Source organism: Crocuta crocuta, unplaced genomic scaffold (assembly GCF_008692635.1).
Source record: "Crocuta crocuta isolate KB4526 unplaced genomic scaffold, BGI_CrCroc_1.0 scaffold333, whole genome shotgun sequence".
Classification (NCBI taxonomy): domain Eukaryota; kingdom Metazoa; phylum Chordata; class Mammalia; order Carnivora; family Hyaenidae; genus Crocuta; species Crocuta crocuta.
In genome coordinates this window covers 2650869-2667677 of record NW_027532856.1, presented here as the reverse complement: position 1 = coordinate 2667677, position 16809 = coordinate 2650869, and the positions used below count along the sequence as shown (strand labels likewise).

At 35.9% G+C, this 16809-nt stretch overlaps 1 protein-coding gene across 1 annotated transcript in view; it reads left to right on the top strand.

Moving 5' to 3' along the window:
• Positions 1 to 16809, top strand: part of BRIP1 (BRCA1 interacting DNA helicase 1) — a 171696-nt gene that overhangs the window by 139387 nt on the left and 15500 nt on the right.

Genomic DNA, 16809 nt, shown 5'->3' with positions numbered 1-16809 from the left:
CACTAATAATATTTAATTATAATAAATATTAATTTATTATATATACATAATATATATTTATATATTTATAATATATATATAATATATAAAGCTTCTGGTCCTTTAAGATTTGTGTTTGTAGAACTAGTTATTATCATCGTTTTATAACGTATTTCATATTCTCTATTTATGAAATTATAATTAGTTAAAGCCATGTAATAAATTTTTTCCTGTAAGGCGCTCAGATAATTAAAAGAACACAGGTTAAGAATAAAATCATGAGGGGCACCAGGGTGGCTTAGTTGGTTAAGTGTCCAACTTGGTTTTGGCTCAGGTCGTAATCTGGTGGTTCAGGAGTTTGAGCCTCAAGTCAGGCTCTACGCTGACAATGAGGAGCCTGCTTGGGATTCTCTCTCTTGCTCTTTCTCTCTGCCCCTCCCCACCTTGTCTCTCCCAAAAAATAAATAAAAATAAAAATAAATTTTTAAAAAAGAATAAAATCATGAAAACATGAACATTTGACATCTTTTCAGTTCAGCCAGAAGACTCACTGCTAACCATTATCTGACCTCGCCAAATCCAGAACTTAAATTTCTCTCAAGTATCTTGTTCACTCACGTTAGTCCATTTACACATAAGCAAATTAGATTGCATTTCAGTTCAAATTTATAGATAGCTAATAACATAGGGCTAAAATAGCTGGATTTAAATCCCAAGAACACATCAACCAGTCTTCCCCATTAATGTTTTTACTTAAAAAAATGTATTTTAATGTTTACTTATCTTTTGACAGGAGTAGGTGGGGGAGGGACCGAGAGAGATGGAGACACAGAATTTGAAGCAAGCTCCAGGCTCTGAGCTGTCAGCACAGAGCCTGACATGGGGCTTGAACTCACAAACCGCAAGATCATGACCGGAGCCGAAGTCAGATGCTTAACTGACTGAGCCACCTAGGTGCCCCTAATTTTTTTTTTAACATTCATTTTTGAGAGACAGAGAGTGAGTGGAGGAGGGGCAGAGAGAGAGGGAGACACAGAATCCAAAGCAGTCTCCAGGCTCCAAGCTGTCAGCACAGAGCCCAACACAGGGCTTGAATTCACAAACCGTGAGATTAGGGCCTGAGCCAAAGTCAGACACTTAACTGACTGAGCCACCCAGGCATCTCTCTTCCCCATTATTTAAGAATGATATACTCAAGTGTTTCCCTTCAAACTGAATGATTCAGTTCTGTAATTAATCTACTGATATGGTTAAGCTACTGCCCTTCTCTGCCTAAAAATCCCAGTGGTACTTGGCATCAGGTTGCATTATAAATTATTCTTGAAGCATTTCATGTGCTTACTTGGTCTCTCCTGGTGATCAACCTGTTCTGTCTTCTTTTATTTGTATTTTAATATTCTGCAAATAGTTTCCACAGAAGCTTAAATATTTTTTAATATTCCTGAATTTTAGTCACTATACTTAATTTTAGGAAAATAAATATTCTTACCTCAGTTGATTATTTTTTCCTTTTAATATAGGCAATGCATTGAATTTTAAGAAGTCATTTCAAGTAAAAATATATCTACTTTATCATTTATAAACCTTTTCTACATATATTATACAGGTTGTAAGAGATGAAATTACTTGTCTAACATCACATACTACTAAAAAAAGCCTTCACATCTTGGCCCCCATGTACTTTTAAAACCTCAAGACCTGCTTTTTCATCCTTAGACCTTACCTTGATGCACTGAAGTTCTCACTGTCAAACATAAAACATTTTGCGATTAAACATACACATCCCTTCTTTACTCTCAGCCCTAGCATACAAGTTATCATCCAATTCATTTAGCAGGTTTGCCAATCAAAACCAGTTGAAATTTTTCTTTATGAAAATTTCTTTTTACTTTTCTAACTGGTGAGTTACTCCTTAGGAAACCCATAGTAGTTTATACATTATTACTGTTATAGCTTATATCTTATTGTGTTGTGATGGCCTGTTTATATATCTGCCTACTTCCATAAACACATATTATACATTTGTACATTATTGGCAGCCAACTGTGTCTCAGCTTGGGGCATGGATGCCCAATTAATACTTGTTGAACTAGCGAAAAATGGTGGATTTGGTACTCTGCCCACTATACCATGTTGTCCAGAGAGTTTCTGGAGCTTCAAAACATACTTTTCCTAGAATTTCATTAAAAATGTATTTATAATATTTATATGTAATACTGTAATTTTAGCATTTTATTAATTAAGAAATTGATAACCCAATTGTCACTGTAATGATTTTCAGAGAAACAGTATCAACAAGTAGCACCTTACTACAAAGAAGTATATCCATTTAAAAGTCAAGTGAGGGTTTTGCATCACTTGATAAAACTCATAATGTGTATTGATTGACATAAAAGGTACTTATAATCAGGACTCCTCTTATAAGGGATAAATCTAGAAGGTCTAAAGTAAGCAGGAACAAAGTAGTTTTTTTAGAAATCCCTTTTTTAAGCCCACATGGGACTGTTAGAGTATTTGAAGTAATATAAGTCCATGAAATGTAATAACAGCCTTCGGGAATGTACCAGATGGTTTTGTGACCAGGTTACAACTGCAGTATGAGTTTCCTAACAGGTCTGCTTTACTGAAAGTACAATCTTTGTCTCAAGTGGGCATAATTCATTTGAACAAGGCAGTATGAAAACAATGGAAAAAAGAAAAGGTGAAATTCTTTTTCTCTGAACTGCTTTGTTAACTTAAATACCTTCCTACCATAGGACACTTTAAAATAAAGCAAAGTGGAATCAAAAATAGTATGGCACCCTGACTTTTCATTGATTTTCAGCACTGTTCTATAATATTGGCAGTATCCATCTTCTTCTCCTGCCTAGTTTTGTGGTCTGATGCCTCAGAACCTATGGATTACTTAATATCAAAAAACAATGTTACATAAAATTTAGATTTTTTTAAAATCTCTGGAAAAATCAAATATTTATATTAATCTTCACCCCTCTCAAAATTCCATGATAGTAAAGGAATAAAAATGTCAAACCTACAGGTTAAAAAAGAGTAGGAGAGGGGACAATAACAGATGAGAACACTGGAGAACAGATGAATGATTGAGTGATTTAGCAGGCAAAAGAAAGCTGTTGAGAAAGCTAACAAGATCCTCAGACTCAGACATGGAAAAGCTCAAGATGTGGGGGCACTCTAAAATATCGTTTAAAATAGAGTTAATCACAGAAGAATTGGTTGCAAGTTACTATAAGTAGACAGCTCCCTCCCCCACTGAGATTTACTCTCCGGAGAGATTATACTAGAGAGTTTGTATATTCTTTAACTCCATATGTAGCTAAGGATGTATAAAAGATAGGGTTTAAGAAAAGTCTGTTTATTGAACGTGAGAACTCCATCCCCCTTTTCTTTTCAGCTCTGAATAGGCTTATAATCAATCTTACATCTCCAAGGCAGGAAAGTACAATTCTAGGGATACTAACTACCTTATGAGTAAAACAGATAGTATCAAAGTGGTCCTGTTCCTACCAGAGTACCTTACTCTGGCAAAGCTTCCCAGTTTATAAGCCACACCCATGTAGGCAGCACTACCAGTCAACATTTGATATTCAAAGAAAGTCTGTAACTTGAAAAATACAGACCGAAACAGCAGCAGAACCATACCAACAAAAGAAAACCAGGGTGGAAGAACTTGTAGAAAACAGAAACAGCACAATAGAACAGAGGTTGGCAAACTTTTTCTGTGAAGGAGCAGGCAATATATTGTAGGTTTTGGGGGGGCCATGTACAGTCTGCATGCATATTCTTTTTTTATTTTTTTTCTTTAACCCTTAAAAAATGTGAATACCATTCCTACCTTGCAAGCTGTACAAAAACAAGGTATGGACTAGATTTTCTTTGTGGGCTTAGTTAGCCAGCCCCTGCCTAGAAGAAAATACAAAACAAATGTAACAAAAATATCCACAGAGAGACAAAATATTCCCTCCATGAAACAAGAACAGATTGACTGTAAGAAAAGTTTCCAGGCATTAACATGAAAGGAGCAAATTTTAAACACAGAATTGGGCTTGGAAGATAAAATTGAAATTTCCTAGGTAAAAATGACAGAAAGAATATGGAAAAGAAAAACTAAAAAATTTAAACCTCAGTAAGCAAGAAGCAACTTCTGAAAAAAAAAAAAGAGGCCCTATATGAAGAGACTAGAGAAAATATAGAGGAAATAAACCTATCAAAGAAATAATCCGAGAAAAATGCTCAGAATTGAAGGGCATGATTTCCCGGTTAAAAAGTTCCACTCGAGCACCAGTAAGAGAGAAAAGCTACAGAGCACCTCACTGTGCAGTTTCAAAGTACCTGAGATAAAGAAAAGGTCCTAAAACTTTGCTGAGAGAAAAAAGACCAGTCTCCTACAAATCACATGGAATCACAATTGAAAGAAACTTCTTCAAAAGCATCATTAGAAGGTAGAAGATGGTTTTAAATTATCTTCAAATTTTTGAGGGAAATTTTGACTTGCAATTGAAGTTCTGTACAACCCAAACAATCCATAAGTTCTAAGATAAAGCCTTCAACATGGAAGGATCTAAAACATTAGCTTCAAATGTACACTTTCTCAGGATGATACAGAAGATATGCTTCATCAAATTAGAGAAAAGTCAGACAGAGGAATATAAGGTTTTAAGAAACTGGAGTTCCAACGTAGAACAGAGGAAAAGGAAATTCTCAAATGAAATAGGGAACCTCTGGGGTGACAGTTGTGTAGCAGTAACATAGTAGCCTATCTAGACTTGTTTCTAAGGGTGGAGATTTTGACTGGACTGAGAAGAATTTTTACAGTTGTGGCAACGTTTGGGAACTAATGATAGAATACATAGAAAATTAAGCAAAAAAAAAGAGTTATTAACTCTAGGGCAGATCAAAAAATCTTGTACAAGAAAGAAAATGTAATCATAGTGTACAGTATAACTCACCTGTAAATGCTAATCTACTAAATAATCATTACACAAGAATTGTGGTATAACTGTCAGGAAAATGAAGAGGTGATGAAGTATCAGAGATATAAGAAAATGCACATCTTGTATAAGAAGAGTCATTACATAATGGGTAAAGTTAAAAACAAAGAAGTAGTAGTAGTTCTAAATGTTATTTAGAAACATGGAGGTAAGTGAGTGGGAGAACTAACATATTTAAGGGATTTTTTTCTGAGGATTGGGAACTGGAGACAGGATGTGAGTACATTAAAAAAGAATTGTGTGTTTTTTTATCATAATTATATACTATTATTTGGCTTTTATTTTTTTAGAAATTTTTATCTATTTAATGTTTTATTTATTTCTGGGAGAGAGAGTGTGAGCAGGGGAGGGTCAGAGATAGAGGGAGATACAGAATCTGAAGCAGGCTCTAGGCTCTGAGCTAGCTGTCAGCACAGAGTCTGACGCGGGGCTCGAACCCATGAACCATGAGATCATGACCTGAGCCAAAGTTGGATGCTTAACCGACCAACCCACCCAAGCGCCCCTGTTATTTGACTTTTAAACTATACTTGCGTATTTGGTTAAAAGTTAAAATTTACAAGGTTAAAATTAACTTTTATTTATTTTTTTAAAGTGTATTTACTTAGAGAGAGAGAGACAGAATGAGTGGGGGATAGGCAGAGGGGAGCAAGAGAATCCCAAGCAGGCTCTGTGCTGACAGCACAGAGCCCAGCATGGGGCTTGGTCTCATGAATGGTGAGATCATGACTTGAGCTGAAACCAAGAGTTGGATGCTTAACCAACTAAGCCACCCAGGTGCCTCTACAAAGTTAAAATTAAAATCAACTTCTGTCTTATTTATTTATGTTTTAATGTTTATTTTTGAGAGAGAGTGTGTGTGTGTGAGCAATAGAAGGGCAGAGAGAGAGGAAGACAGAATCCGAAGCAGTATCCAGGATCTGAGCTGTCAGCACAGAGCCTGATACTGGGCTCGAACTCACAAACCATGAGATCATGACCTGAGCCAAAGTCAGATGCCAAACTGACTGAGGCACTCAGGTGCCCCTAAACTTAACTTTTAAAAAGTAGTCTGGTGGTTTCAACTCTAGATAAGATGGAGCATGCATATTACATACTGTGTTAAAAACCTAGACAGAATGCATGGAACAGCTATGAGTGCTGTGAAAAGTAAATAGTAGCAGACACATTTGGGAAGAAGACTAGTATTCAAAATACAAATGAACTTTTTGGAATAATTGTATTAATATCAAAGTAGAATTCAGAGCAAAGAGTATTTTGGAATATTAAAGAGAAAAATCCTATAATGATGAAAGGGTTAATATACCGATAAGATACAACAATCGTTACTGTGTATGCACCTAAAAACAAGACTTCAAAATCTATGATGTAACTACTGACAGATCTGAATAGAGAAATAGACAAATCCGTAAGTATAGCTAGAGATTTCATATCTTTTCTCAGTTATAGATAGTAAGAGTAGACAGAAAACCAATAAAGATAAAGAAGACTTGAACAATGTTATTAACCAACTGGATTGAATTGATATTATAGAGCACTCCATGCAGCAGTATTAGAATAAACATTTTGTCAAGTGCATAAGGAAGATTAACCAATATAGACCATATCCTAGACAAATAGCTTTACATTTTTTTAAATGTTTATTTTATTTTTGAGAGAGAGAGAGCGTGCAAGTAGGAGAGGGGCAAAGGGAGAGGAAGACACAGAATCCGAAGCAGGCTCCAGGCTCTGAGCTGTCAGCACAGAGCCTGACGTGGGGCTTGAAGCCACAAACTATGTCATGACCTGAGCTGAAGTCGGATGCTCAACTGACTGAGCCACCCAGGTGCCCCCACTCTACATTTTTTAAAATCTTAGAACAAGTTGGGGAAGTAGGGGGTGAGAGAGAGATAGGGAGAAAGAACCTTAAGCAGGCTCCACACTGAGCATGGAGCCCCATGCAGTGCTGGCTCCCATGACCGTGGGATCTTGATCTGAATTGAAATGCAGAGTTGGACGCTCAACCTGCTGAGCCATCCAGGTGTCCCAAACTTTACACTTTTAAAAAGAATTGAAATCATAGTGTTCTCTGACCAAACTGGAATTAAATAATTAAATTAGATATCAGTAACACATAACAGGGAAAAAATATTGCCCAAATAATTGTTAATTAAAAACATACTTCTAAATAATCCATAGGTAAAAGGTAAAAGAGAAAGTCTTAGGAAAATTAGAAAATACTTTGATAATTCAATCAAAAGTGAAAATATAAATATGTGGGCTGCATTTTTATCAGTGCTCAGTGGGAAATTTGTATCATTAAATGCTTATTTTCAAAAAGAAGAAAGGTCTCAAATCAATAATCTCAGCTAGGAAAAGGAGAACAAAATAAATGTAAAGCAAACAGAAGAAAGGAGTTAATAAAGATAAAAGTATAAATCAATGAATTTGAAAACAAAACAATAAAGGAAATCAGTGAAACTAAAAATTTTTAAATGATTTTAAAAGAATAATAGAATTGACAAACCTCTAGGTAAACTGACAAAAAAAAAAAAGAAGCCACAAATGGCCAGTATCTGGAATTAAATTATATATTACTATCTACCCTGCAGATGTTAAAGAATAATATGGGAAAAAAATATATGCATACATTCAACAACTTAGATGAAATAGACTAATTCCCCCAAACCCACAAAGTACCAAACTCACTCAAGATGAAATAGATAACCTGAATAATCCTCTGCCTAGTAAAGAAATTTAATTTGTAGTTTGAAAAAAATCACTTTGATAAGTTCATTAGCAAATATTACCAAATATTTAAAGAAGAAATAATATCAATCCCATATGATTTCTTCTAAAAAATAGATAGAACCCTTCCCAATTCATTTTATGAGGTCAGCACTGTTCTACCAAAACTGGATGCAGACAATATAAAAATAAGAAAAAAAACTACAGACTAATATCTGTCATAAATATAGATGAAAATATTTTTAACAAAATATTTACATATTGGGTGAGATGCAAAAAATGACAAGAAAAGAACTCTGAAAAATTTTTAACAAAGGAATGAGAAAATATGCAAAATAGTTAGAATCAACTTTTTCAAAACTGTAGATTAACCAGTTTCCAGCATTCCAGGAAACATTCATGAAAATGGCCGAATCTCATTAAGTTCAACTGAATGTTACAGCACTTTCACTTGCCCAATTCCCATTCCCCTTTCTCCTAGTTCACAATAGTTGTAAATCATGGTGAAAGCAAGCAATCTGCTAGCCAGAGTGGAGGCTGGCTCTTATTCCTGGGGAATTGTCATTTTGGAACCTCTCTGGTGATTTCCTGGAAGACCCCATTCACAGGCTATCTTGTAACTGATCACTAAGCAGATATTGCAATGGTCACACATGATAGAACACAGACTTTAAAGAATTAGCTTTTTAAAAGTCAATAACAACAACAAAAATCCTTGAGCAGAGGGAAGAATCAGAAAGCTACAATTGCCACATTGTATTACTTAAAATGTACTTTTTTTAACAAAAATTATGACATATGCAGAGAAAGAATGTATGCCCCATACACATGGGAAAAAAGTAATCAATAGAAAGTGTCTCTAAGGTAGTTAAATAGAGCTATTTTAAATATATTCAGAGAACTAAGGAAATTCTGTCTAAAGAACTATAGGAAACTATGAAAATGATGCCTCACCAAATAGATTTTTTTTTTCAGTGTATTTAATTTGAGAGAGAGATAGTGTTAAGTGGGGAGGGGCAGAGAGAGAGAGAGAGAGAGAGAATCCCAAGCAGGCTCCACACTGTGAGCCCAGAGCCAAGCGCAGGGCTTGAACTCACAAAACTGCAAGATCATAATCTGAGCCGAAACCAAGAGTCAGACACTTAACCAAGTGAGTCACCCACGCACCCCCTCACCAAATAGAAATTTTAAAAAGGAGATAGAATCAGTAATAAGATAGAATTTGTTATGTTAATTTTTGAAGGAGGGGGGGGAAAGGGAGGGGCAGAGACAGAGGGAGACACAGAATCTGAAGCAGGCTCTAGGCTCTGAGCTGTCAGCACAGAGTTCAATGTGGGGCTCAATCTCACGAGTCTTGAGATCATGACCTGAGCCAAAGTTGGACACTTAACCAACTGAGCCACCCAGGCGCCCTTAAGACAGAATTTTTGAAAAGAACTTAATGGAGGTGTCTGTGGATGGTTCAATCAGTTATGTCCAACTCCTATTTTTGGCTCAGGTCATGATCTCACAGTTCATGGGATCAAGCTCTGTGTCTGGGTCTGCACTGTAGTATTATTTTTTATACTACTGTCTGTAGTATTATTTTTTATTTTTATTAAAAAATAAAACTTAAAAAAATAATGGAAATTCTGGATTTCAAAAATTCAATAACAGAAATGAAAAATTAATTAGAGGGACTCAACAGCAGTTTTGAGCAGGAAGAAGAATCGGTTCACTTAAATGTAAGTCAGTTGAGATTATCCAGTCTGAGGAGTTGAAAGCAAAAGAATGAAGAATAATGATCATTTTCACAGAGTCCAATGGATCCTACAGGGTCCTGTAGGACCCCATGAAATCTATAGAAGGATAGAAGAGAGAGAAAGGGACAGAAGGATTAGTTGAAGAAAAAAGGACTGGAAACTTCCCAAATTTGATGGAGGACAATAATCTCTGCATCTCAGAAAACCAGCAAATTTGAAGTAGTTTAAAATCGAAGAGATCCATACATAGATATGTCATAGTCAAATTGCTGAAAGACCAGGAGAATCTAGAAAACAGCAGGAGAGAAACAACTCCTCACATACAAGGCATCCTCAATACTCAATAACCTTAAAATTCTTGTTGGAAACTATAGCAAGCAGAAGGCAGTGGGCTGACATGTCTAAAGAAAAAGATTGTCAACCAAGTCTGTATCTAACAAAACTATTCAAAAATGAAGGAGAAAGGAAGACATTCCCAAATAAACAAAAACTGAGAGAATTAGTCTCCCGAAAACTTGTCCTACCAGAAATGCTACAGGGAGTCCTTTTCAGGTTGAAGTGATGAAACACTAGGCAGTAATTCATCCATATGAAGAAATAAAGAGCATCTGTAAAGGTAATTTCCTAGGTAAATACAAAAAACAATATAAATGGGGCACCTGGGTGGCTCAGTCAGCTAAACGTTCAACTTCAGCTCAGGTTATGATCTCTCATAGTTTGTGAGTTTGAGCCCTATATCAAGCCTGCTTGAGATTCTCTTTCCTCTCCCCTACTGTTTCTCTTTCAAAATAACCTTTATATACATACATATATATATATGTATATATATTTTATAGCTCTTTTTATCCTATCTGACTTTTTTTTTTAAAACAGCTGCATAAAGGAACCATTTTAAATATGTGGTGCTAGGCATTGTCTTGGGGGGGTTCCCCTAAACCATTACAGGTTCAGTAATTCACTAGGAGCAGGGCTACACTCATATTTATATGCACATGTAGGATATATTACCTTGAAAGAATACAAAGCAAAATCAGCAAAGAGAATAGCTACTTGGGCAAAGTCAAGGGGAAACCAGGCAAAAGCTTCCAAGATTCCTCTCTCAGGAGAGTGATATAAGACACACTTAATTCCCCAGCAGTGATTATGGTAATATGTGTGAGATATTGCCAATTAGGAGAACTCAATAGACTCAGCACCTAGTGCTTTTATTTGTGGCTGATCAGAAAGGCAGCCTCTGCCTAACATTTCTCCAAAGTCTAGCCTCTTAAAAACAAATTAGGTGGTCAGCATCAATCATTGTTAGCACAAACATTTTAGACACAGGGAGCCCTTCTTACCGGTCAATGATTGGAACCGTCCTGAAATTTAAGTTCTTAAACACCAACCCAAAGCTTCCTTGTATACAGGCCTTTCTAGGGATAAGCAGTTTAGCCTTCTATTACCTTTCTGTACAGGCATACAATATATAAAGATGGAATTTATATTACAGTAATAACACAGATGAAGAGAAAAGGAACATTATATAGGAGTAACATTTTTGTATACTATTAAAATTGATATTAATCCAAACTGAATTGTTATAAGTTAAGGCGTTAATTATCCTCAAAACAACCACAAATAAAATAATTCAAAATAATAAGAAATGACAATTAACATGATACTTAAAAATATCTATTGCATACAGAAGGCAATAATGGGAAAACAGTGGAACAAAAAAAAATAAGACCTATAGAAAACAAATAGTAAAAAAAAATTTATGAAATAGCTAATTAAATCCTACCTTATCTGTAGTTACATTAAATGTAAATGCATAAAACACTACAGTCAAAAAGCAAAGATGGCCAAATGGATTTTTTTTAATGACCCATCTATATATTGCCTGTAAGAGAAATGCTGTAGTTAAAACACACACACACACACACATATTAAGGTAAATGGATGGGAAAGGACATACCGTGCAAACAGTAAACAAAAGAGAGCTGGTTTGCTCGTACTCAGTATCGGACAAAGTAGACTTTAAGATAAAAATTGTTACTAGAGACAATAAGTAATCTATAATGATAAATTTTTCACTTCAAGAATAACATGCAGTTATTAAATAGATCACATATGTGTAGCAAACGAAAAGGCTCTAAATCATATGTAGCAAAATCTGTCAGAAATAGTTCAACAGTTAAATAGTTGGATACTCATTACCCTACTTTCAATAATAGAACAATTAGAAATCAGGAAAGAATGTGAGTCTTGGGGCACCTGGGTGGCTCAGTTGGTTAAGCATCTGGCTCTTGATTTCCACTCAGGTCATAATCTCATGGTTCAAGACATCATTCCCCATGTTCGGCTCTGCACTGACAGCGTGAAGCCTGTTTGGGAATATCTCCCTGCCCCTCACACTCTCACACTCTCAAAATAAATAAACTTTTTTTGTTTCTGTGTTTGAGAGAGAGAGAGAGAACCCAAGAAAGGCAGAGGGGGGGAGAGAGGCAGAGAGTGAGAAGTGGGGCTCAAGCTCACCCCATGTGGGACTTAAACTCACAAACCATGAGATCATGACCTGAGCCGAAGTCAGACACTTAATGACTGAGCCACCCAGGAACCCTAAAAAAATTTTAATGTGAGTCTTAAACCCTTTAAACCAAGAATTACAAACCTAACATATACCTGTTATACCCCACCCTCCTCAGGGTGCATGTGGCATATTCTTCAGGATAGACCATATGTTAGGGTACAAAATAAGTCGTCAGTAAATTTTAAATGGTTAAAATCCTAGAAAATACTTTCTCTGATCTCAGTGGATTGAAACTAGAAATCAATAACAGGAGAAGAAATAGGAAATTCATAAATAAGTAGAAATTAAAGAATACATTCTTAACCAATGGATCCAAGAAGAAATCACAAGAAAAACTAGAAAGTACCTTGTGACGAATGAAACTGAAAACACGGTACCAAAATTTTGAGGATACAATGAAAGCATTGCTCATAGAAAAACGTATAGTTGTAAGTGCCTTTATTTTTAAAAAAGAATAAAAGATCCGAAATCAATAATTTAGCCTCCTAACATAAGGAATTAGAAAAAGAAGGGCAAGCTAAGCCCAAGGCAAGCTGATCAAAAATGATAATAGATATTAGAATGGAATAAAGGAGATAGAGAATAGAAAATATAGTAGAAAAAATAAGGATAACAAAAGTTGGTTCTTTGAAAAGATCAAGAAAACTAACAACCTTTAACTAGACTGACCAAGAGAAAATACAGAAAGGACTTAAATTAATAAGGTTAGGAATGAAAGAGGGGATGTAACTACCAAGCTTACAAAAACATAAAGCATTATAGGAGAATGCCTTGAACAATTGCATGACAGCAAATTACATAACTTAAGGATGGATGAATTCATAGGAAAACATAAGCTACTGCAATGGACATGATAAATAGATATGAATAGATCTGTAAAAGTAAAGAGATAAAAAAGTAATCAGAAAACTTACTACAAAGAAAAGCCCAGGATCAAATGGCTCCACTGATGACTTCTAGCAAATATTTAAAGAATTAACACCAGTCCTTTATAAACTTTTATGAAAAATAGAAGGGCAAACATATATCAACTTAGTCTATGAGGCCAGTATTGTCTGTTATCAAAACCAATGAAAGACATTACAAGAAAAGAAAACTGCACAGCAATCTCTCTTATGGGTATAGATGTAAAAATCCTCAACAGAAAAGTAGAAAACTGAATCCATCAAATTACTAAAAGGATAATACATAGTGACCAAGTGGAATTTATCTTGGGAATGCAAGGCTGATACAAAATCCAACCAATTTTGTTGGTCCAACTAAAATCAATCAATGTGGTAATATACCATATTAAGTAGAATAAAATACATCTTCTCAAGATGAGGAAATATTGATTCAATACATTTTCATGCTAAAACCCTCAAAGCAGAAATAGAAGGACATCTATGGCAAACCTATAGTTAACAATGATAAAAGACTGACAATCAGAGAAGGACAGATATTGTATGTGGATCTTGAGAAACTTAACAGAAGGCCATGGGGGAATGGAAGGGAGGGGGAAGTTACAAACAGAGAGGGAAGGAGGCAAACCACAAGAGACTCTTAAATACAGAGAACAAGCTGAGGGTGGATATGGGGGTGGAGGAACGGGGAAATTGGGTGATGGGCATTGAGGAGAGCACTTGCTGGGATGAGCACTGGGTGTTGTATGTAAGCCAATTTGACAATAAATTATATTCATTTAAAAATAAAAACTAAAACTTTCCCCCTGTGTATGATAACAAGATAAGGATGTCCACTCTCACCACTTGTATTTAGTATTGTATTAGAGGTTCTACACAGGGCAATTAGGCAAGAAAAAAAAATTATTTGGACTGGAAAAGAAATAAAATTATTTTAAAATTTGCAAATGACATGATATTCTACGTGGAGATTTATATCCATGAAATATAACTAATAGAGCCAATAAACAAGTTCAGTAAGTTACAAAAGTATTAAAAAGTATATGAAAATCAATCACTTTATACAGTGGGAATGAATAATCCAAAAATGAAATTAATTCCATTTGCATATTGTAATAGTGTTGTGACAAATGGTAGCTACATTTGTTGTAAGCATAATATAATGTATAGATTTGTCAAATCATTGTGTTGTAAACCTGAAGCTCATATAACATTGTCAATGGTATACTTCAATAAAAATTAATATTTTTATTTGTAATAACATCAAAGAAAATAAAATAGTTAGGAGTAACTTTAACAGAAGAAATGCAAGACCTGTACACTGAAGGCTACAAAACATTGTTGAAAGAAATTTCTAAATAGAATTCTGTGACGATGGATTGGAAGACTTACTGTTAAGATAGCAACATTCCCACAGATTGATCTGCAGAGATTCAGTGCAATCCCAACCAAAATCCCAGCTGGCTTTCTTGCAGAAACTGAGGAGCTAATCCTAAAATATATATGGAAATTGAAAGAAACCCAGAATAGTCACAAAAATCTTGAAAAAGAAGAACAAAATTGGAGAGCTGAGAATTCTCAACTTCAGACTTACTGCAATGCTACAATAATTGAGGCTTGTGTTGTACTGGCATAACATAGACATGTAGGACAGGAGGTAGAATTGAAGGTCCAGAAATTATCCTCTATGTTTACAGTGAGCTTATTTTTGACAAAAGTGCCAAGACAGAGTGAGAGGAAGATGGTGGTGGAGTAGGAGGACCCTAGGCTCCTCACGTCCGATGAACACTGCTAGATAACTACCAAATCATCCTATATGACTCCACAATTAAAGGGAGAGAAGAAGGTACAATCTAGAAGGTATACTGTGCTCCTTGCTGTTTCCTGACTATGTCAGGTAAGCTCTTGCTGCAGCCTCTTTGCCCTTACATTTCTCTCTGCCAGAACACTTCCCTTCTAGATATTCACACAGCTCATTCCCTTACCTGTAAAGAATCTTTGTTCAAATGATGTTTTCTGACGTGCTCAAAAATCCCCCTTTTTAAATATTTATCATCCTCTGCCAATATTCTTCTTTCCCTTTTTGTTTTTTTTCCCTAGCACCTTAGCACCTTTTCATAGATGATATATGAAAATCATATATGATGTCTAAAAATCATATATGATTTTCTTTCTTTCTTACTCCCATGAACTGAATTTTGCCTCCCTCAAATTCATAGGTTGAAGCCCTTATCTCCTGTGTAATGCTGTTTGGAGATGAGGCCTCTGGAATGTAATTAGGTTTAGATGAGGTCATGTAAGCGGGACCCTCATGATGGGATTAGTGCCCTTATAAGAACAGACATCAGAGGACTTGATTCTTTCTCTCCTTTTCTTTTCCCTGTTTCCATCCCCACCCATATGAGGAGGACACAGTGAGACAGCTGACATCTGCAAGCCAAGAGAGTCTTCACCACAGAACTAAATCAGTTTGCACTTCTGTCTGCACTTACTAGCCTCAAGAACTATGAGAAATAAACTCCTGTTGTTTAAGCCACCAACACCCCCTCCCAAAAAGTGCCAAGACAATCCAATGGGGAAAGAATAGTCTTTAACAGATGGTGCATATCCATCTAAAAGAATAAAATTAGTCCCCTACCCTCACAGTGTATACAAAAGGTAACTCAAAATGGGTCAAAAACTAACAAGGTGTAAGTCCTTAAAGTCCACTGGTTTCTTCCTTTTTTTTTAAGTTTGTATATTTTGAGGGAGAGAGCATGAGCAGGGGAGTGGCAAAGAGAGAGTGAGAGAGAGATCCTAAGCAGGCTCTGTGCTGTCAGGGCAGAGCCCAACTCCGGGCTTGATCCCACAAACTTAGAGTGAGACACACAGCCTACTAAGCCACCCAGTTGCCCCCAGAAAATGGAAATGGAAATCGTTCTTCCTTTTTTTTTTTTTTAATAAAATGTTTATTTTTGAGGGAAAGTAAGCGGGGAGGGGCAGAGAGAGAGGGAGACACGGAATCTGAAACAGGCCAGGCTCTGAACTGTGAGCACAGAGCCCAATGCAGGCCTCAGTCTCATGAACCTCAAGATCATGACCTGAGCCAAAGTTGGACGCTTAACCGACTGAGCCATCCAGGCACCCTGGTAGACAATGGTTTCTTAAATCTGACATCAACAACACAACTTAAAAATTAGGTAAATTGGGTTTTATCAAACTTTTGTTTAACTTTGTTAAAACTTTTGTTCTTCAAAGAACAATGTTAAAAAGTAGAAGAGAACTCACACATGTGAGAAAATAATTTGCAAAGCGTGTAGTATCCAGAATATATAAATAACTCTTTTTTAAAATGTTTTACTTATTTTTGAGAGAGAGATAGAGACAGCGTGAGCAGGGGAGGGTCAGAGAGAGAGGAAGATACAGAATCCGAAGCCCAGGTTCTAGGCCCTGAGCTGTCAGCACAGAGCCTGACGCGGGGCTCAAACCCACGAACCATGAGATCATGACTTGAGCCAAAGTCAGATGCTTAACCGACTGAGCCACCCAGGCGCCCCCAGAAAGAACTCTTATAATTCAACAGTGAAAAGACAAATAATGCAATTTAAAAATGGACCAATACTTTGAATAGACATTTCTCCAAAAGAGATACACAAATGGCCACTATGCACATGAAAATATGTTCAACATCACTAGTTGTTAGGGAAATGCAAATCGGAACCACAGTGAAATGCCACTTCACACTTAACATTTAATGAAGAAGATGGATGATAACAGGTGTTGATGATATGGAGAAGTTGTAAGTTTCACACAACACTGGTCAGAATGTAAAATTGTGCAGTTGATTCAGACAAAAGTGTGACAGTTCTTCAAAAAGTTAACATTGGATTCCTATATTGAATATT